This window comes from Syngnathoides biaculeatus, chromosome 9, assembly GCF_019802595.1.
Source record: "Syngnathoides biaculeatus isolate LvHL_M chromosome 9, ASM1980259v1, whole genome shotgun sequence".
NCBI lineage: Eukaryota > Metazoa > Chordata > Actinopteri > Syngnathiformes > Syngnathidae > Syngnathoides > Syngnathoides biaculeatus.
In genome coordinates this window covers 18,777,653-18,801,259 of record NC_084648.1, presented here as the reverse complement: position 1 = coordinate 18,801,259, position 23,607 = coordinate 18,777,653, and the positions used below count along the sequence as shown (strand labels likewise).

The following is a 23,607-nucleotide window of genomic DNA, read 5'->3' as shown; positions in this document are numbered from 1 at the left end:
ATGTGGACAATATCAACAAACACGAGGCTGTAAGTTCGAAAGTAAGTGAGGGAGAAGTATCTTCTCAGAGTTTGATTGGATTATTAACAATGTTTTATACATTGCATGCAAGAGAAATGTCTATTTGCAGATTTGTATCTCATCAGACTTTTAAGACAGAGCACTGGGTTCCATTACGAGCCAAGTCAAATGAATACACCCACTCACTTAAAAAGACTACAATGATATTACTACTCGTGATTTTTCCAAGTAAAAAGTACTCACCCTGCTTTACATGCACAGTACGATTCCACTATTCTATCCAGTTGGATTTCAATATGAAGTTTGTGAGCCGTCGATTTTTTTTTTTGTATCGATTGCCAACATTTAACTCTGACAATGCGTCCCGCTCCGTCCAAAACCTTAATTCCGTGTACATAATGTTGCGTGAAATAGTAGAGACCTCTTTCTAGAACTCTCTTGGACAAGTCTGGCGCATATGGCAAAAAAAAAAACACACACCAATATCCGGAATATGCGATCGAGAATCGACTTCAAAGATGTTCTGTTCAGTCGCCATTTTGGAAGCTTGTGGAGCATGGCTAAGGGGGCGGAGCTTAAGATCCGCTGATTACTTTTAACGCGTGCCTGGGGGAAACCGACACGTGACAAACACGGGGAGATCATGCAAACCCGGCAGCAGGAGGCACGTCTCAACTGTGAGGCAGAAGTGCCGACCTCCACGTCACGGAGTGAAAAACCGAGCGTAGCGCCTGCCTGCGACCGGCGAGGGGCTGTTGATGCACTACATTACAATCGTGTACTGAGGTTACTGAGGTTACTAGTAACGCAGTAGTACATGCCGTGTTGTGTGTCGAGATCTGGATTTGCATGATTGGATGAGCCGACGGTCGCGACAATTTGACAACGTGAGCTCCGGTGGACCCGGGTAGCACATCTGCCTCGTAGTCGAAAGTCCTGGTCCAGGTTCTTATTGAGTGGCGTTTGAATGCCGTCCCCACGCTATGGTGGGTTTTCTCCGGGTATTCCGGTTGCCTCCCACGTTCCAAGAACAAGCACGAGGTTATAGACTCTCAATTGCTCATTCGTGTCAAGGTGTGGCCTGTGATCGACTCGAAAGACGTACGGGGTGTGGCCCCGCCTCTCGCCCAAAAGTCACCTGGGACGGATTCCAGCTTTCCATGACATCATCGGCAGAAAGACAAATGCCGATTCCAGCAATGGATGCTGACTTCATTTTGAATTTACTACACATGCACGGACGCCGTCTGTTCCATCTCTGGCTGTCGCTTTGCCCTGGCGCCATTTTAGACGCTCCTCAATTGGCTGAAGTTTAATAAAGGTTACATAAAATGTGAAAATGTCATAAAAAAAAACAAAAAAAAAATACCCTGTGACTCCACCATTACTGTGGCTAAGGGATGAGGATGATTAATGAACTGATTGTTTGTTGATCATATCGTTCATTGATCGGTGTTTTCAAGCAATAAATCACAATGGCTGCTGTGGAAAACTAAGCAACCGCGATATGAAAACATTTCTTGAGTATTTCGGCCATCGAAAATAGATTTTAATATAATCGAAAATTAAATGAGTGATAAGCTGAGCTTCACCCATGCAGACGTGTCCAATAAAAATCTTTCTCCAGGAAACATTTTGTCCATTTTTGTCAAAACAAGACCTGACAAAAGGCGAAATTCTCCCATCCTATTAAAAATCATACTTTATCAATCGACTCGTAATTATCCCAATCAAATTTACGTGAAAGTTCACACTTGCAGTATGTAAGAATTGCCTTATCTAAATCAATTCAATGGGATTTTTGATCCCATTTTTTCAAAAGATGTTTTACTGTAAAATTAAGATTTTTGGGGAAGCGTCATCTTTAACATGTTTTCATTTTGATTTTTAATTTCCATATATATTATTCTTCTGTCACTAATGCTGTTGATTTCTTTTGTTTAGATGCCACTATTTTTTTTTTTTTTACTCATTAACCCTTCATGCACAAATCCCCAAAATTAACGCACAAAATTAATTCCAAGTTTCGAAAGCCCGAGCGATTAGTTGAAGTGGAGCGACTGTGGAGAAACAAGGGGCGAGGCGGAAGAAGGAGGGACGGAGGTTTGGAAGAGGGAGATTTGGGGGTTGGGTGGGGTGGGGTGGGGTGGGGTGGGGTGGGGGGGTGTTGCACAGAGATGGGGATGAAAAGGAGCGGGAAAAAAAGTACCATCTGTTTTGTCGGAACAGGAAGATAAAATAAAAAGTGAGAATGGCTCAGATGCGGAGGAGAGAGTGTGAGGAGCACGGGGGGAGGAAAGGAGGGATGGCAGAGAGGTGAGCGAGGGACGAGAGAGGGCGGAGAGGGAGGAGGGGGGGGGGACAGATGGGGCATGGGAAGATGTGAGGATGCGGGGTGAGGGTGGGGGGGGGGGACGGGCTGGCAGTGGCATGAGCGCACTGGGCACCAGCTCTCATCAGGGGGGGACATGACTCGACATGCCGGCTCATCCCAGCTGGGTCAACGTGTCGCGCTGCCATGTTGTTCTGGCACACACACACACACACACACACACCACACACACACACAAACAAATCTCCAGCTTGCGCTCTCATCTTCGGCCTGGTATCCACACACACACGAGCTCGCGCACCCCGAAAAATGCCACGCTCTTGGCCGAGGCCGTAGCCGGCGACGGCGGCCGACTAATGGAAACGCCAAACTCGTTACTCTAACGCCGGGCGACAAGGGCACCTTGGGCTGCAGATGTTCCCGCCGATGACAGATGGAGGCTGGCGCAGCCGGGGGACAGTCGGGCCGGGCCCGCGCCAGCTCGGTGCCACCTGCACCCCCCCCCCCCCCTCCCCCGTACCCTGCAAACACACAGACTCTCTCATTCAGCCTATCTGGTTTCGACGCCGCAGCATCGCTGCCCTCTCCTCTCAATCTTCCTCTTTTACACACGCTGGCACGCTCCTCTTCCTCGGACCACGCTGAGGATGAGCGCTCGCCCCGTGAATTTAGATGCAACTACATTCCTCTCCCTGACTGTCGGATGTGCTCATATTTATTCCCGTCCTCCAAGACGACATCAAACCCGGCGGCCGACGTATCGTCCGGATGATGAAATACAAAAAAATTTTAGATCACAACCAGCTGCCCGGATGTTCCCCCCCCCCCGCACAATCGCAAAACCTCTTGTTGCTAGGCAGAATTTATACAAAACAATCACTTGTGCCAAACAAAATATTTCACCTGTCTGGTTGACAGATAAACAACCCACAGCAGGAAATAATTCCAAAAAGAACACCGCTAAAATGAGTCAACGTAGAGGAGTTGATACTTTACCTCCACTTTAGTTTTGCTATTATATCACTGCTCTTCAATAGCTGGATTGGCCATTTTAATTTGCAATTTCTTCATAATTGAAAATATGCTGTCCCCATTGAAGATAAATACAGGAAAGCCTCGGTTCTCGAACGTCCCCGTTTTCGAACAGATCGGTTTTCGAACGAAAATTTCGAGATTTTTTTTGCTTCTGTTTTCGAACGAAAATTGGTACTCGAACGCCCACGACAAAACCCCGAAATAGCCAGCGGACCCACGACGCACTTTGTTGTCAATTCCCATGCCGTAGAAAAAGCCCGGAAATAACATAATGCCACGCGCTATCAGCTGACACACCTACAACGCCTTTTGTTGTCTATTCGAATGCCCCCCCTCGGCCCCCCCAGAAAAACGGAACGCGCAACCAGCGCACTTGTGTTCTTGTGTATAACGCAGCCTCTGCACACAGACGTGTCCCGGTAGTGACTGTTGTTTTTCTTCTTATGGAGGACGACCGTATGAACCCGCAATCATGGTTCCAAAGAAGGCAAGTTGCTTGTTTAAAGTTATTCTGCACTTTTGTCAATAAAATAACTTTACAAGACCGGAGGCCGAGTTGCTACAGAAACGGCAATGCACTCCCAGTCAAACGTACTCTACTACTAAAGCATAAATTCTAAGCAAAAAATAAATATATTTCTTAAATTATTTTATTATGCAAGGGATTTAAACTATACATACATTTCTACCGTGCAGTTTATTATTACGAAAAGCTAAAAAAAAAATGCTTTAAAAAGCCAAATCTTTTAGGTTTGGAACACATTATTTCTTTTTCTATTGATTGTAATGGGAAACATCGATTAGGTTTTCGAACAAGTCACTTCTCGAACCGTTTTCTGGAACAGATTGTGGTCGAGAACCGAGGGATCACTGTATGTCAAAACCCTAACCATAGAGAAAGCTGGTTCAGTTGAAATATTTCATGATTTACCATATTTTCCGGACTACTTTTAAACCGCAGTCTATGTAATTATGCGCTTTTTTTTCTTTTTGTCACCAGTGGCTACAAGGGGGGAAACGGAACACAAAAAGGGGGGAAAAGGGATAGGGGGTAAAAAAAAGAAAGAAGACAGAGAGGAATAGAGAGACAGAGACGGAGGAAGAGAGAGAGGATGAGAAAAGAGACAGGAGAACGGACGGAGAGAGAGAGAGACAGAGAGAAGAGACGGAGACTGAGATAAGAGACAGGAGAGACAGAGACGGAGAGAGAAGAGAGACAGAGAGACAGAGACGGAGAGAGAGAGAGAGGACAGAGAGACAGAGACGGCGAGAGAGAGAGAAGAGAGAGGACAGAGACGGAGAGAGAGAAGAGAGACAGAGAAAAGAGAAAGAGAGAGGAGAGAAGTAAAGAGAGAAAGAGAAAGAGAGAGAAGAGAGAACAGAGAGACAGAGAACCAGAGAAAGGAGAGAGACAGAGAGAACAGGAGAGAACAAGACACAGAGAAGAGGAGTACAGAGAGACAGTGAGGACACAGAGAGAGAGATGAGAGAGAGAGAAGAGACACCACAGACGATGAAGAGAAACGAAGAAAGAATGAGAAACGAAAACAAAGAGCCAGTAGAGCAAAGAAGAGAGAGAGAGAGAAGAAGAAGCATGAGAAAGACGAGATGACGCCATTACCTGAAAGACAGACGAGAATAAGAAAAACAGAAAAGGATAGAAAGACAAGAAAGAAAGATGAGAAAGACAAGACGAAAAAGAAAGAAAGAAAGGAATAGGGACAACGACAGATGAAAGAAAGAGAGAAAGACTAGAGAATTTCTTTTTAAGAAAGAAAGAGAGGGAGAAGCAAAGATGGGAGGAAAGGAGAAAAGGAAAGAGACGGCAAAAGAGGAAAAAGAGAAGAAAGCCACAGAGACGAGAAAGACGACGATCGTCGCACGAAAGAGAGAAAGAAAGAGAGAAAGAAACGACGAGAAAATGAGAGAGAGATGAAGATGAGAAACCTGAAAGAGAGAAACCGTAGATGAGAGGAAAGAAGACAAGATGAGAGAGAGAAAGAAAGAGAAAGAGAGAAAGAAAGTGAGAGAAAGATACAGCGAGAAAGGAGAGAGAAAGAGAGAGAGAATAAGAGTAGAGAAGAGAGGAAAGAGAGAGTAAGAGAGAGAAAGAGAGAGAGGAAAGAGAGAGAAAGAGAGAGAAAAGATGAGCGAGAGAAAAAGAGAGGGAAAGTGAGTAGAGCAGAAAAATACGGAGACAGACGAACAGAGAGATAATTGCTTGGGAGAAGAGAAAGAGAAAGGAGAAAGAGAAAGAGAAAGAGAAAGAGACAGAGAATAGAAAGAGAGAAAGAGAGACAGCAGAAAGAGAGAACAGACAGAAAGGAGGAACAGGAGAGAAAGAAAGAAAGAGACAGAGAGAGAGACAGAGGAGAGAAAGAGGAGAGATGAGACAGGGAGTAGACAGGAGGAGAAAGAGAGAAAGAGAATAGCGAGACAGAGAACAGGAAAGAGAACAGAGAGGACAGACAGACAGAGACAGAGCGACGAGAAAGAGAGATGAGACAGGAAGGGGGGGTGAGAGACGAAGAGAGGAGAAAAGAGAGAAGACAGAGACAACAGAGGAGAGAATGAAAAGAGCCACAGTAGAGGACAAGGAGATGAAGAGAGACAGAAAGAGAGACACATGCAGACACAGAGAGAGAGAGACAGACCCACAGAGAGAGACAGGAAAACAGAGAGACACCTAGACACAGAGAGGACACACAGAGAGAGAGATAGAGAGAAGACAAAGAAGAGAGAGAGACACAGAGAGACACAGAGACACAGGAGAGACACAGAGAGAGACACAGAGAGAGAGAGAGACACAGAGAGACACAGATAGAGAGAGGAGACAAAGAGAGACACAGAGGACACAGAGAGAGACACGACAAAGAGAGACCACAGGAGACACAGAGAGAGATAACAGACCAGTAGAGACACAATGACAGAGACAAAGAGAAAAGAGGAGAGAGAGAAACAGAGACAGAGAGACAAGGAGAGAGAGACAACAGAGAGAGAGAGGACACAGAGGACAGGAGGAGAACACAGAGAGAGAGACAGCAGAGACACAGAGAGAGAGAAAAAGAGAAAAATGAGAGAGAGAGAGAAAACAGATGAGAAGAGAGAGAGGAAAAATGAGATGAGAGAGAGAGGCTAGAAATACGCAGAAAAAGAGAGAGAGACAAAAAAGAGAGAGAGAGAGAGAGAGAAAGTTCCGGTTCAAGCGAGAGAGAGAGAGAGACACATAGAGAGACAGAGAGACACAGAGAGAGTAGAGAGAGAAGAGAGAGACACAGAGTAGAGAGAGAGAGACAAAGAGTAGAGAAAGAGAGAAAAAAAGAGAGACAGATCAGATGAGAGAGACAGAGAGGAACAGGGGGGGGGGGGGGAAAGAGAGAGGAGAACAGAGGAGATCACAAGACAGAGGAGAGAGAAGAGACACAGAAAAGAGAGATGAGACAGTGAGAACAGAGCACAGAGAGAGAGAGAGAGAAGAGAGAGAGAGAGACAGAAGACAGAGAGAGAGAGAGAGAGAGAGAGACAGGACAGAGAGAGAGGAGAGAGAGAGAGAGAGACAGACAGAGAGAGACGATAGAGGAGAGTAGAGACCACACAGAGAGAGAGAGAGAGACACAAGAGAGAGAGAGAGAGAGAGAGAGAGACACACAGAGAGAGAGAGAGAGGAGAGAAGAGAGAAAGAGAGAGAGAGAGAGAGAGAGGAGAGACAACACAAAGATAAGGAGAATGAGAAGAGAGAGACCAGACAAGAGGGGAGAGAGAGAGAGGAGGAGACAAAACAGGAGAGAGATAGAGAGAGGAGAGACACACACATGAGAGAGGAGAAGAGAGAGACAGACAGAGGAGAGAGAGGAGAGAGAACAACAGAGAAGAGGAGAAGAGAGGAGACAGACAGAGAGAGAGGAAGCGTAGAGAAGACAGAACAGAGAGAGGAGGAGGAGAGAGAGAAGACAAACAGAGAGAGAGAGAGAGAGAGAGGAAACACAGAGAGAGAGGAGAGAGAGAGGAGAGACAACAAACAGAGAGAGAGAGATGAGAGAGAAGAGAGAGAGAGATGAGAGAGAAGACACAAAGAGAGAGAGAGAGACAGAGACAGAACAGAGAGAAGAGAGAGACAGACGAGAGAGAGAGAGAGAAACACACAGAGAGAGAGAGAGAGACAGAGAGAGAGAGAGAGAGAGACAGAGGGAAGAGAGAGAGAGAGACAGAGAAGAGAGAGAGAGAGAGAGACAAGAGAGAGAGATGACAGAGAGAGACACAGAGAGAGAGATAGAGAGAGACAAGAGAGAGAGAGAAGAGACAGAGAAGACACAGAGAGAACACCGAGAGAGACAGAAGACAACGAGAGAGAGAGAGAGAACAGAGACAGGAGACAGGAGAGACAGACAGAGAGACAGACAGAGAGACAGAGAGAGAGAGACAGAGAGAGAGACAGAGAGACAGGAGAGAGAGACAGAGAGAGAGACAGGAGAGAAAGGAGAGATCAGACAGAGAAGAGAGAGAGACAGGAAAGAGATAAGAGAGAGAGAGAGAGAGAAAGAGAGAAAGAGGAGACAGACAGAGACAGAACAGAGAGACAGAGACAGAAAGAGAATAGAGAGAGAGAAAGAGAGAAGAGAGAGAGAGGACAGACAGAAGAGAAAGAGAGACAGAGAGCAGGAAAGACAGAGAGACAGAGAGGACAGGAAGAGAGAAGAGACAGAACAGATGAGAGAGAGGAACGACAGAGAGACAGAGAGAGAGTACAACAGAGAGACAGAGAGGAGAGAGAGAGAGACAGAGAGACAGAGAGAGGACAAGAGAGACAGAGAGAGAGAGAAACAGAGAGAGAGAGAGAGACAGACAGAGAACAGCGAGAGAGACAGACAGAGAGACAGAGAGAGAGAGACAGAGAGAGAGACAGAGAGAGAGACATAGAGAGAGACAGACAGGAGACAGAGACAGAGACAAGAGACAGACAGAGGACAGAGAGAGAGACAGAGAGACAGAGAGACAGACAGAGGACAGAACAGAAGAGAGACAGAGACGACAGAGACAGAGAGAGAGACAGAGAGAGAGACAGAAAGGAGAGAGAGAGAGACAGAGACAGAGACAGAGAAGAGACAGAGACAGAGAGACAGAGAGACAGAGAGAGAGACAGAGAAGACAGAGGACAGAGAGAGACAGAGAGACAGAGAGAGAGACAGGACACAGAGAGACAGAGAGAGAGACAGACAGACACAGAGGGAGAGAGAGAGACAGACGCACACAGAGGAGACAGAGAGAGAGAGACAGACAAAGAGAGAAGATGAGACAGACACAGAGAGACAGAGAGAGAGAGAGACAGAGCACAGAGGAGAAGAGAGACAGACACAGAGAGACAGAGGAGAGAGAGAGACAGAGAGAACAGAGAGAGAGAAAGACACCGAGAGACAGAGGAGAGAGAAAGAACAGAGAGACAGAGAGAGAGAAAGAAGACAGAGGAGAGAGACACAGAGACAGACAGAGAGAGAAAGAGAGACAGAGACAGACAGAGAGAGAGAGAGAGAGAGACAGAGAGAGAGAGAAGAGAGAGAGAGAGGAGAGAGAGAGGACACAGAGAGACAGAGAGAGAGAGAGACACAGAGAGACAGAGAGAGAGAGAGACACAGGATAGGACGAGAGAGAGAGAGGAAAAGGAGAGAGAGAGAGAGAGAGAATCAGGAGAGACAGAGAGAGACAGAGAACAGAGAGACAGGGAGGACAGAGACAAAGCAGAGATAGAAGATAGAGACCACAGGCGAGAACAGAGAGAAGAGACAGAGAGAGACAGACAGGACACAGAGAGACAGAGAGATGAGACACATCAATATCAGAGAGACACCGAGAGACAGAGGAGAGAGAGACACAGCGAGACAGAGAGAAACAGAGAGACAGGAGAGAGAGAGAACTAGAGAGAAAAGAGAGAAAAAGAGACAGAGAGAGGAGAAACCAGGAGCGAAAGAGAGGACACAGAGAAAAGAGAGAGAGAGAAAAGAGAGACAGAGAGACAAAAGGATGAGACAGAGAGAGACAGACAGGAGAGAACAAGAGACAGAGAGAGACAGAGAGAGACATGAGACACAGACAGAGTACAGGAGAGCGAACAGAGACACAGACAGAGAGAGACAGAGAGACACAGAGAGACAGAGACGCCAGACAGACACAGAGACACAGAGAGACAGACACAGAGACACATAGAGGACAGGACAACGACACAGAGAGAAAGAAAAAAAAACGAAACAAAGCGAGAAAAGAAAAAAAGAAAAAAGAGAGAAAAAGAACCCAGAGAAAAACGAGACGAAAGAGAGAAACGAGAAAAAACGAGGAAAGAGCATAAAAGATAAAAATAAGAGCAAGAAAAAAAGAGAGGAGAAAAAAAAGAGAAGAGAAAAAAATGGAGAGAGAAAAAAAAGAGAGAGGCAAAAAAAGAGAGAAAGAGAGAGAGAGAAAAAAAGAGGACGACAACGAGAGACGAGAGAAACCAAGAGAAAAAAAAGAGCAGAGAGAGAAAAAGATAAAAAAAGAGATAGAGAGAAAAAGAGAAAAAAAGAGAGAGAGAGAAAAAAACGACAGAGAGAGAAAAAAAAGATAAGAGAGAGACACCTTACAAAAGAGAGAGATGAGAAACAAGAGAGAGATAGAAAAAAAATAAGATAGCATACAAACAATATAGATAGAAAAAAAGAGAGAATAGACAAAAAGATAGAGAGACAAAAAACATATAGATTACATAAACAAAGAGAGAACATAAACGATATGATACATAAATGAATATACAGACATATAGATAAATAAATAAAGTATAACATACATAGAGATGACAGAAATAGTACATATATATATAAAATGGACATATATTACATACATATATAGACTACATACATATATTATATATATATATGTATACAGACCATATATATATATAATAGGATATAACATAATATATGGTTATATGTAATATATGTATATACATACATATATGTATATGTAGAGAGCGGTCAGAGTTAAATAACATATAGGTATATGTTATAGAGGGACAGAGAAAGAAATAGAGGGAGAGGTTAGAGATAGGTAGTATACATAACGGAGATGTAATATGGTACTAAGATTATGGAGAGACATACACTAGAATGGAGAGGGATATCTATGTATAGACATAAATATAGAGATTAGGTATATAGATGTGAGAAATTTTACATATAGGTATATGTAATATATATGATTTATACAGACAATAATGTATATGTATATATATGTATATACATACATAGATGTATATGTTATATATGTATATACATAAAATATATGATATGTATAATATGTATTAAATACATATATGTATCTGTTTATTATGGATATACATACATATATGTAGAGTATATATATGTATATACAGAACATATATGGTATATGTATTATATATGGATATACATACATATATGTATATGTATATATATGTATATACATACATATATGGATATGGATATAGATGTATTAATACATTATATGTATAGGTATATATAGTTATACATTTACATATATGTATATGTATATATATGTATATACATACATATATCTTATATGTATAGATATGTATATACATACATATATGTATATGTTATTATATATGATTATACACTACATATATAGAGAGGGACGAGAGAGGGAGGAGACAGACAGAGGGGAGAGGGAGATGAGGGAAGAGACAGACATGAGAGAGAGGGAGAGAAGGGATAGAAAGGACAGATAGAGAGAGGGAAGGACAGACAGAGGAGAGATGGAGAGAGAGGAGAGACATACAGAGGAGAGAGAGGGTAGACAGTACAGAGGAGAGATAGGGAGAGATAGAAAGAGAGAGAGGAAAGAAACAGAGAGAGAGAGGGAGGAGATAGAAAGAGAAGAGAGAGAGAGGGAGATAGAGGGATGATAAATAAAGAGATTATAGATTGGAGGGAAATAAATAGATGAATAGATGATATATACATAAGATAAGAGAGAATGTATATAGATGGATATAAACTACTATAATATATAGATGGATATAAATACAATATATAGGTATATATATGTATAACATATAATAGGTATAGATATGTATATACATATACTATAGTAATATATGTATATACAGATATATATGTATATAATGTATATACATCTATATATGTAATATATTCTATACAATATATATGTTATATATATGATGTATATACATGTATATACATTACATATACTATATATATAATATATGTATCTACATGTATATACATATAGATATAGATATATGTAGATATAGGTAGATACATACATATATTATATCATGTATATCATGTCTATACATATATATAGATATATAGGTAGATATATGTTTAGACATACATATATATATGTATATATATGTATATACATATATATATGTATATATATGTATATACCATTATATGTATATATATGGATATACATCTATCTTGGATATATATGTATATACATATATATATGTCTATATAGGTCTATACAATATATATGTAATTATGCTATGTATATACATGTATATACATAAAATACGACATATATATGATTATATGGATATACATGTCTCTCCATCGCTATCTCTCTATATGTAGATTATGTGTATAATACATATAGATATATCTGTATACATGTCTATACATTATTATATGAGATGTATAGGGAGTATATTAATACATATATATATCTGTATATATGTATATACATCGAGAGAGAGACTGGAGATAAGAGAGATCGAATATAGATATATATAATGGAGGTATACACAGAGATTAGATGTATATAGATGGTATATACACTATAGATATGTATATATATGTATATACACAGAGATAGATGTATATATAGTGGAGGACAATATATAGATATGGATATGACGGAGATATATATATATATATAATATATATATATATATATATATACACATATATCTATATATATATGTATTATGTATATATCTAATATATAATATATATCTATATATATCATACACATATAATATATCTCCTGTATCTGTCTCTATATATATATATATATATATTATATATATATATGGCCATTCCGTTCATGCCACTCGGGATTGGGCATGCGTACACACCTCCAATGTGTACAAGAAGCCTGCATAGAAGAAGAATCTACCTCAATTGTGGGCAGAAGAAGAATCGACCTCAATTGCCGGTAGAAGATAAAGCCACCTAGAGCGTGTTGAAGACGCCGCAAGTTTTTGGTGCCCTCAAAGCAGGACTCAATGACACGCACAAATGCAAAATATATATATATTTTATTTAATTAATTTGAAGTCTTTCACAAAAAGTGTCCACTTCATTTTCCGAGGTCTTCCACTGGATGTTAAACGCGTGGAGCTGCGTGAAATATTAAGTTTTATTTTAAGTATTTGAAGTAAAAAAATAAACCTATTTCTTAAATTATTTTATTAAATTAAGTATTTGAACTATACATGCATTTCTACTATGCACTTTATTATCAGGAAAAGCTAAAATAATACTTTAAAAAGACATTTTTTAGTCTTGGAACGGATTATTTCTTTTTCCATTCATTGTGATGAGAAACATCGATTCGGTTTTCGAACAAATCCCTTCTCGTACCGTTTTCTGGAACGGATTGCGGTCGAGAAACGAGGCATCACTGTATAAACATCCTGTTGAGGGTCAAACTGTTTAAAAGTTCCGCAGTGCAAAATTCATACTGACAAAATCAATTTTAAAAAGTCATCAAGCGGCACAAGGAGGCAAGGCCAGTCACAGCCATTCCGTATTGTTTCATATTTATGGGCAAGAAATGTTTCTCCACCAGATATTTAGTGTAATCGTGTCTGCGCCACGACATTAGCGTCAGTTCGTGAAGGACGACGGCTACTTTGGACTTGGTGCACAAATTTGGCTGGCCGGTTCTCTGCCACCGCAAAGCGAAGCCCTCGCGCCTGATAATCTAAAGCGATATTTGGAGGGGAAAAGGGAAAACATCAGCATCTGGTGTTCCGGTCGGGTCCGCTACCCCGTCTGCCCTTTAGTGGCTATACTCGAATTCTAAAGCGTTCCGTTATGATGCGTTATTGGGCGGCCGAGCGAGTTAGCAATGTCTGTTGCCGTTACCAATCCATTCGAGGTTGCCTAGTAACATCAAGACAAAAACGACCGCAGACGACAATTGGCCGTTTGACGAAGCGCGGTCCATTAACATTTCTATGCCTGTTGATTAATGTTAAAATAAATAAAACGGAGCGCGAGAGTGGCGTCAATTTGGGCTTCAACCCCCGACGACGGGTGATTCCAGATCAGCCACGGCCTGATGGAGGCTGCGTAACGACGCCATCTATCTTGCCGCGAGCGGTGACAGGCGTCTGGAGCGGATTCGCGACGCGCGGGCCCACCCGCGTAATTTGCTGCTCGCCGCGAGTCGCCAGACTACCAAAGTGTGCTCAGATGTCATTTTGGTGATCTTTTTTTTTTTGTCATGCCGCATGCAAACAAGGTCACCAATGCCGTGTCTCTATTTTTTCCCCCCAAAATGTAATAAAAAGTCAACGCCAAGATGTCCTGCTTCATTATGGTCAAATGTTTTGCAGACACCCGAAGAAAACACAAGAGTTCACGTCAAAGTCGTTCTCTCTCCCAAAATGGCCGTCCGACTCCACAAAAGGTGTTTTTTTTTTTGTTTTGTTTTTTGCACCGCCGGACGCGGCACGCCCGTCGGATTCCGAGAAATAAAGGCAAACTTTCATACGCTTTCATAAACGTGAGCAGATGTGGCAGTGTAAGTTATGTCCAGATGTGAGCCCTTCTCGCTATCACAATTTATGGACGGAGAGGATAATCGATGAATGTTTATTTTGACAGTGGGGGGGGGGGGGGCGCTTTTGTGTGCAAGACGTGCATGTATGATCAAGATGGATTTTTTTAACTTGGGTGAATTGCATTGTGGTTGCAGCATTTTTTTTTTTTTTTATGTTCTCCATATGGCTGCCTTTTCCATCCCCGAACACTGAAGGGATTTATCAATTTTTCCTCGGAGGATCATCGTGAACTTATGAAAAACATACGATATTTGTCATTATATGTTACAGGCTTACGTGGGTTGAACGTTTTAGTTTATTTCCCCCCCTAACAGTTCCTCTGAGGTTCCAATCCATTAAAAAAAAAAAAAAATGCACAACACTCACCCCAACCCCCATAAAGCCGTCATCACATAGAGCAGTGGTCTCAAACCTGCAGCCCGTGGGCCATTTACGGCCCAACGAATAATATTTTGCGGCCCCCACCTTAATACGAAAGTATAACGGCAGTGCGGCCCTTGAGTCTTGAGTTCATGTTACACATGATTAAGTCAAACAGTGTTAAATACTTTAAGTATTAATAAAACATTAGGATAGGATTTATTTTAGTTCTGACAATTACCCGAGATTATATTACCAATACATCAGCACATGCGCAATGATTATTATTAATGATTGTTGGACAGTTTTTGAAACACAACACAAGTGCAAACATCACAAAATATAAATACAGACAATTCCTAATATTTTGAGCATATGAGTAACAGCAAACTGGTGGTGCGCATTGTACATTGGTAGAAGGGTTTTCCCAATTTTTTGGGTCAACTTCGGGGGTGCGTATTATACTTCAGGACGCATTATACTTGAGAAATTGCGGTAATTGCTTCTGAACTCTCACCTCGTTATTGTGGTGGTCGATCGATTTTGCGAATCACGTCGCTTAACAGAGTGGTAACTTCCTTCTTTCCAACTGTATCGCCGATTTCTCGTTCCATCCAATCCCATCGGAACTTGATTTTGACATAATCAATTTCTTTCACCCGAGAGGCGTCTTTTCTCTCTAGCACCGCCATCGCGTTCACTTGAAAATGGCCCCATGAACCGCCTCGTATACAACAAGCGTTTTCATTGGTCAGGAGGAACACATTCGACCAATCAACTGACGTGTATCTAATCTTCCACCTCGCTTGCAAAAGACGGACCGGAATATGAACGGGTGTGGATTCTGATATATATATATATATATATATATATATATATATATATATATATATATTATATATATATATATTTTTTTTTTAATCAATGCAATTTAAAAAGACAGAATTCCGCCTATAAACGGGAAAAATCACATCTGTATCTGTTTTCCCAGCGCTTGCGTGGGTTGTCCCACATTCCAAAAACATTCATTTAAGACTTGAAAACACACCAGCAAGTCAATTTCTGATCTAAACGGCTTAAAATAAACAAAATGAAGGTTTTGGAGCGGGCGAGTCAGAGTGTGGACCTGAATCCGATCGAAATGGTTAGAAAAGCTGCTCCTGCTCCAAAAGGCTCCGGTGTTGCTGAATTAAATGCGAAAGAATCAATGCCAGTTCAATCTAGAAAATAAAAATTTGATTGTTGCCTCAACCGATTCGGAGGTTTTGGTTTTTCCAAACACGACTTGGAAACAGAAATGTTTTCTTTTATTAAATTGCTTGAAAAAATAAAATCCCCCAATAAAAGCAACATTGTACGTTTAACTTAGGTCACAGGGGTCAAACTCAAGGCCTGGGGGCCATATCGGGCCGCCGCGTGATTTTATTTGTCTCATGAAGAAAAATCATCTGTCAGCTTCCATGATTCTTGTGAGAATCCATCCATCCATTTTCTTTTGCCGCTTATCCTCACGAGGAGCCCAATGGGCAGGAAGCGGGGTACACCCTGAACTGGTCGCCAGCCAATCGCAGGGCACATGGAGACAAACAGCCGCACTCACAATCACACCTTGGGGCAATTTAGAGTATCCAATTAATGTTGGGTGTTTTCAGGATGTGGGAGGAAACCGGAGTGCGAAAACCGACGCAGGTACGGGGAGACAACATGCAAACTGCACACAGGTGATTCCGGGATCGAGCCCGGGTCCACAGAACCGTGAGGCCAATGCTTTTATCAGCTGAACCACCGTGCCTTCTTGTAAGAATCTGTTCCGAAATTTTAAATTGTCATACGTCATAAATGATATCGTTGAGATATTCTAAGCATTTTTGCGTTCCCAATCACGGACAACGGTTGAAAAACCCCACTATCCGAGATTTGCGATTCCAAATCTAGTTCCTAAATTTTGAGGAGGCGAGGAAAGGTTTTGATGACGGCCCTGAGGGAAACCGTAACTACAATTTGGCCCGTGACAAAAATCCGTTTGACACCCCGTCAAGTCTTGGGTTATCTGGGTCTGACATTGAAATTTATTGATCTTGAACATTATGAGGAAATGCAAAAAAAAGAAGGGGACAACGTTTTTCACAACACTGTACAGAACATCCATCCATTTTCTTCGCCACTTATCCTTACGAGGGTCGCGGGGAGTGCTGGAGCCCATCCCGGCTGTCAACGGGCAGGAGGCGGGTGGGGTACACCCTGAACTGGTCGCCAGCCAATCGCAGGGCACATGGAGACACTCACAATCACACCTATGGGCAATTTTGAGTGTCCAATTAATCTTGCATATTTTTGGGATGTGGGAGGAAACCGGAGTGACCGGAGAAAAGCCACGCAGGCACGGGGAGAACCTACAAATTCCACACAGGCGGGGCCGGGATCTAACCCGTGAGAACTGTGAGGCCAACGCTGATCCACCGTGCCGCCCCTGTACAGCACATATTTTATTTATTCCGACTTTTGTACTTTTCTCTACTGCCGTTTGAATGAAGACTCGTTCCGGCCTCCGCTCACTCCACCTTCGCGTCAAACCCTTTCCAAAAACCATGTGCGGCATGTCATTTCAAACCCCCGCCAGCACTTCTTGCCTAACAAAAACAAAACAATTATCCCCCCCCATTGGGGCCTGGCATCATAACCCCCCACCCCTCTCGAACTGCGCTCTTTCTCCTGCAGGCCGTCTCCTCTGCTCAGCGCTGTGACGAGACGCTCGTTTTCGCCTGCGTGATTCTTCCAAAAGCGTCACGGAATGCGATGCGCCCGCGCGAGGACGACGGCGGCGGCACAATAGTCGGCGAGACAAAAGCGTTGATGGCATGTCGCAGCGCAGGCTGCGTGGCGTTATGTTGATGTCAGCGGGCGGGGGGCACAATAGATGGGTTGGGCAAAGTGTGTGTGTGTGTGTGTGGGGGGGGGGGGGGGGGGGGGGCTGTTTTTCCCCATGCCAGCGCTTAATGACTTTAATTGCTCTCATTAGCTAAGTGAGCATGCGAGGCATCACCTGCAAGGCATGTGAACACACCTGTCATAAGCGCATATCGCCGCCATCGTCATCGCCGCCGCCTGCTGCTGCTGCCACACGGCAACAATCCATGCAAACGCACGCGCAGATGCAAAATGACTTAACCGTACAAATTAGCGGTAAATCACACAAGGTTTATGAGAACATCAAAATATCATAAGGACAGCCTGACCCTCGTGAGGTTAAGCGGCAAAGAAAACGGACGGATATTATATATTATTATATTCTCGGTTCAATATTCACAAACTGAGCGGTTCACGTTTTGTTCTGTGGAAACTATCACCCATCAATCCATTTTCATAGCTGCTTATCCTCACGAGGGGCCCGGGAGTGCTGGAGCCTATCCCAACTATCACTGAGCAGGAGGCTGGGGGAGACCCTGAACTGGTCGCCAGGGCACACGGAGACAAACAGCCGCACTCACAATCACAGCTAGGGGCAATTTTGAGTGTCCAATTAATGTCGTATGTTTTTGGGGATGCGGGAGGGAACCGGAGTGCCCGGAGGAAACCCACGTAGGCACGGGGAGAACATGCAAACTCCACACAGGCGGGATTGAACCCGGAACCTCAGAACTGTGAGGCCAACACTTTCCAGCTGAGCCACCGTGCCGCCCCAGTGGAAATTATTCACCACAGGAATGAAATACAGAAATTAGTGTTATGGTTGAAATGATACGTCGTGTTTTCATGTCTGGGAGGAGCGACGTACAACGTACGTGGATGTCGGACCAAGGGCGGCACCGCCTGCCGGAGACAAATTCCTCGTGTGTTGTTGATGATCCATAATATCATCGAGAGATTCACAAAATCTAGAGAAATCCCTGCACGTGAGCAGCAAGGCCGAAAATGAACACCGCGCGCCCGTGACCTTTGATCCCCAGGCGGCACACCATTAGAACGCGACATCATTGAAGTGAAGGATATTGCCACGTGGGTTTCGGAACACTCGACAAAACCTCTTCTAGTTTCATACACTTACGTTTAGGTCAGCGATTTCCAACCTTTCTAGAGCCAAGGCAGAAGTTTTGCAATTGCACACCAACTAAAGTAAATGTCACCAAAAAAAAAAAGGATCGATTAATTACTGAATGTACTTCCTGCCATCTAATAGAAGAGGATATTTTTGTTCTGTCTGTCATTGTGCCTCACCGGCATAAATTTATGACTGCCGTTTACAAAAAAAAATGGATCATTTGAACATCTTACCCAGGTTCCGTGGCAATCGCGGCCTGTCATGTTCGTCCGGCAGTTCGCCCCCCCCCCCCTCTCCCAATGAGTGAAAATATTGCCTATGCAATTAAGAAAAGCTGTACGTTGGCGACAGTTTGACCCAGGAAGAGCTTTTTTCCTATTTCCATAACTTCCTACAACGATTTTTTTTTTTTTTTTTTTTTTTTTTAAATCTGAAAAAAAAAAAATCGCAGGTCGACTGTCCTGTTAACAGATTCCCTTCAAACTTTGGGGTTGGGGATAAAAGAGTAAAGTATGCCGAAATAGGTACACAGTACTGTCCATTCTGTCCATCAACGTAGAATGGACACAAATATTATATATAAAATATAATAACATGTACAGCATGTGTAAAATGGCCAACAAAGAGTAGACTTAAGGGCCGTGAAGGTCAAAATGACATTTGCCTAAAATATCTCATTGAGACGCTTCTTTCAACATTTACCAATTATTAAAAGCGTACATTGTAAAATATACATATTTGGAAAAATAACATTCCCACCTGTTCAATGCGGGTTTCTTTTTGACGACGTGGTCACCAGCTGACTTGATTTGCTTCTGTTACGCTTGGATTCTTGAGGGGGGGGGGGGGGGAGACGTATATTCATCTTCATAAGTATCGTGCGTGTGTGTGTTGACACTTTCAAACTCACCTCATCCTTAGTGTGGTTAAGAACGGTGAATAAATACAGCCCATATTTCCACGCAGACCCCCCGAAATGCTCGACTTTCAAGTTGGGCTAAGAAACTCGTCGACGTTGTGCTGATTTGCGTCGCCACCTGGTGGGAAAAGAAACCCGGAAGCTGGACAACGCCAGACCAATGTGACGTCATTCGCGGCCAATCAAAACTTCCACAGGTGTTAGTTGCAGAAAAAAAAATATAGATAGATAGATATTTTTTACGTACTTATTTTTGGGAGGGGATGGATAAACCATCGACGTTTTACCATCTGATTTTCTTGTGGAAAAATATTTTAATAAAATATTTTATAACTAGCATTTAATGCAATATAACCTCATATTTTCCACGATTGTTAAAGCACATTTTAAATATAGAATTTTACAGAAGGATATTATTTAATAGTTGATTCATATATTTGTATCCAATGTATATATTTGTTCATGGTTGTTTTTCCCTACTCCATAACTTTATCCATCCATTATCTTTGCTGCTTATCCTCACAAGGGTCGCGGGAGCGCTGGCGCTTATCCCAGTTATCTTTGGGCGGGGTGCACACGGAACTGGTCGCCAGCCCATCGCAGGGCACATCAAACACAAACAATACTTCGCACCGACGGGCAATTTAGAGTCTCCAAGTTGAGTGCATGTTTTTGGGATGTGGGAGGAAACAGAGAAGACGAACACGCAAACTCCGCATAGCTGGGGCAGGGATTTGAACCCCAGCCTTCAGAACTGCGAGACGGAAATGAATGAAATGAATATGAATAAATACACCCTAAATCCATACAATTAACGGGAACATGTTGCCTGATGGCGGCACGGTGACTCAGCGTCGGCCTCACAGTTCTGAGGACCCGGGTTCGATACCCGGCCCCGGCTGTGTGGAGTTTGCACGTTCTCCCCGTGCCTGGGGGGGTTTTTTTCCGGGCACTCCGGTTTCCTCCCACATCCCAAAAACATGCAACATTAATTGGACACTCTAAATTGCCCGTAGGTGTGATTGCGACTTGTCTGTCTCCATGTGGCCTACAGTTCAGGGGTGTACTCCGCCTCCTGCCCATTGACAGCTGGGATAGGCTCCAGCACTCCCCGCTACACTTGTGAGGATAAACGGCAAAGAAAGAAAATCGATGTTTCCCGATGACTCAGTGATATCGTTGTTTCGCATCAGAAACGACAAAGCGACCACACGCCCATGCCGAGTGATTTGAAGGTTTTGCAAAAGCAAAGAAGGACACCACCAACGACAAACCAGACCAGACCTGGCTCATCTGCATCCGGCGGTCTGGCGTCCGTGCAGGAAGGCCGGCAGGCTTATCCCGGGGGTTCCTTCTCCAGCAGAGTCTCGCAGCACAGACCGGGTGACGTAGCTTGCGCCGCATCAGTGGTGGCGTGGCAGAAGATAGCCCGGGTCCGGACACCCTCACGGCCGGGGCCCCGACACCTCCGGCGCTAAAGCACCGCTGGGGGAATGTGTGTGACAAGATGGCATCTGGCGAATGACTGAACAAGACCTTCAGATCATTTCTGCTCCGACTGTAACAATTGCTTCACTGAGCGCTAGGTCCAAGATCCAAGATCCAAGAATTTGGTCATCTTCAAAGAGTCCGGGCTCCCGGGACCTTTGTGAGGATAACCGGGTCAGAAAATGGATGGATGGAGTCCGGGTGAGACTTCTGGGTTCTGATATAGAAGAAACAGACCTCCATAGGGGACGAAAGAAGTCTGCCGCTTGTCCCTCAGCAACGTGCCCTTTCGTGCAATTTCCCAATCTTGACTGATGCGAGACGACTGAAAAAAATGCCGCAAAAGATCGATATAGTGTTACGGTTTCCTATGCCCTTGTTTGGAGAAAAAAAAAAAAAAAAGAGAGTTTGACCCAGTTTTCACATGTGCGCTTGATTTTCATTGAGTTGAAAATGGTCCAAACGGCAAACACATCCGCCTGCAAGCGTCACGGCTAGCTTAACTTATTTGAAAACGATCGCCATTTCTAAGGATGACTAAATGAGAACACAATCTGAAATTTTGGTACAGAAGTAATTGCAGTGGCCTACTTATGTGGGCCACATGACATGACGCGGAAGGCCAGATCAGGACCCCGGGACCTTGAGTTTGACACCCGTGCAGTCAAAAAACAAAGACATTATGTTATTACTTGATTTTCAAACCAATTAATTGCGCAATTGTGCTAAGGCAGAGTAATTGTGCGTAGGCACGTGTGAGTACGTCAAAACACGACTGGTGCACCGGCACAGTAGGCCCTTTATTTAATAGAAATAAAAATGGTTAAACCATTTGTGACAGACGTTGCATCAATTGAATCCCAATTTTGTTGCTTTGGTCTGCCTCCATTGGCCACCAGGGCGCAGTATAAGCCGGAGATTCAGTTCCTTGCAGAGGATAAAGGATATATGACCAGGGCTATTTGATTGGGTATTACTAAAAAATAAAAGCAAAGAAACAAATGTGAAATCTTAATTGTAAACCTAATGCTACCAAGAAAATAAATATTGTTTAAATATACATGCATTTCACTTTTTTAATACAATATTTACACAAATAATTGTGCACATTCGTTACTTTTAATCCAATTTCCAATCTAAAATAAAAATCATTTAAATTTACACAGCGCTTATAGTCCGGTGTCACGTTTTTATTTTGACTTTTGTATTCCATATTCACACAAAAAAAAAAGTTACATGCAAATTTAAATTTTCGGATGTTCGCTTCAAGTAACATATTTTGAAGTTTACTCTTATTTGTGTATCTCTATTTCTTACTGAATCCACATAGGAACATTTGAATGAATATCGATATGAGTCGCATCGCAACCCGAAGAACCGAAACGGGATCGGATCGTGAGATTCTTCACAATATTCAGCTCTACTTGGCGATGTTCTACGTTGTGGTTCGGTACGCTAAAGTCCGACTAAATGCTATCGAGCCGGCCGTCAATACCGTCACCCTGGCGTGACCTTGCTCCACCTCGACGGTTCCGATATGGCGACCACCCCCCAAAATCGCAACCCCCCCCCCCACCACCCCCACGCCGACCCTCCCCGCAAGTCGCATGCGTGACAGTTAAAAGGCGCTCACGGAGCAGGCAAGCTAGCTTCATTGTGCCGTTTTAAAAAGCGCTAACTAGGCCACTTAGCACCCCGTGACGCTGATCTGATCCCCGAGGCGGCGGACTTGGCACCGGGCCCTCCTAATTTTTTCGCTCCTTGCGTTCCCCTTCGCCATGGGAACCGGGCCATCCTTAATGACGTGGGAGCACTCTGCGAAGAAGAAAAAAAAACAAGGAGGCCTGACATCTGTCGCGCTAAGTGCTGCGCTCTCTTGTTTGCACCTTGTTTGTTCCACCAACAAGCACCCTCTCGCTCTCTTTTCTCAAAAAAAATGTTTTTGTGAGTCGAAAGACAAAAGGAATTGACGTGTCTCACACACACACACAAACATTTCTCGGGGTAAAGTCGACCGCGGGGAATAAAAATAAAATCACGGATGAGACAAGCGGCCCCTAATTCCTCTTCTTTCAGACCTGAGCAAATATTTGTCCCATCAATCTCGAAAAATATAGCCATCAACTCAAAATGCTAATCGCATGCTAATGCAATCCAGGGTACACCCCCCCCCCCCCCACCAACACTTACAAACGATTTCACTTTCTCCGAGAGCCCCCTCGCGCGAATACAAATGGCCGCCCCGAGCGGGCGGTGCCAAGGCCACGTAAAGCGCCCCCCCCCCCCCCCCCCCCCTCCCCAGCTTTCCACGTCGGCGTGCGCGGGACTAGTTCACTTTACCAAAAACCCAGGTGCCGGCCGGCCTATAAATGAATAATAGGTTTTACGGGGGAGCACATAATCAAGCGCACCCTCCGCTTCGGAGCGCATCTGCGGTGAATGACGCTCAAAATTCCCACAACTCCACTGAAAGGAAGATTGGCCATGAGAAGAGCCGCTTCCTATACATAATTCAAGGGGAGCATGCTGAAACAATTATGTTTGCTTACTGCTAAGTACCCGAGCCCAAA

General features: G+C 43.5%; 1 protein-coding gene across 1 annotated transcript in view; it reads right to left on the bottom strand.

Annotated features, from left to right (window-relative positions):
- Window positions 1-19,682, bottom strand: part of LOC133505614 (nuclear factor 1 X-type-like) — a 213,783-nt gene extending 194,101 nt beyond the window's left edge. The window contains exons 1-2 of the mRNA XM_061828813.1: window positions 19,541-19,682; window positions 19,390-19,461 (exon numbers count right to left, since the gene is read on the bottom strand). The gene's annotated coding sequence lies outside the window, so the exon portion shown is untranslated. The remainder of the gene's footprint in view (window positions 1-19,389; window positions 19,462-19,540) is intronic.
- Between the last annotated feature and the right edge of the window lie 3,925 nt (window positions 19,683-23,607).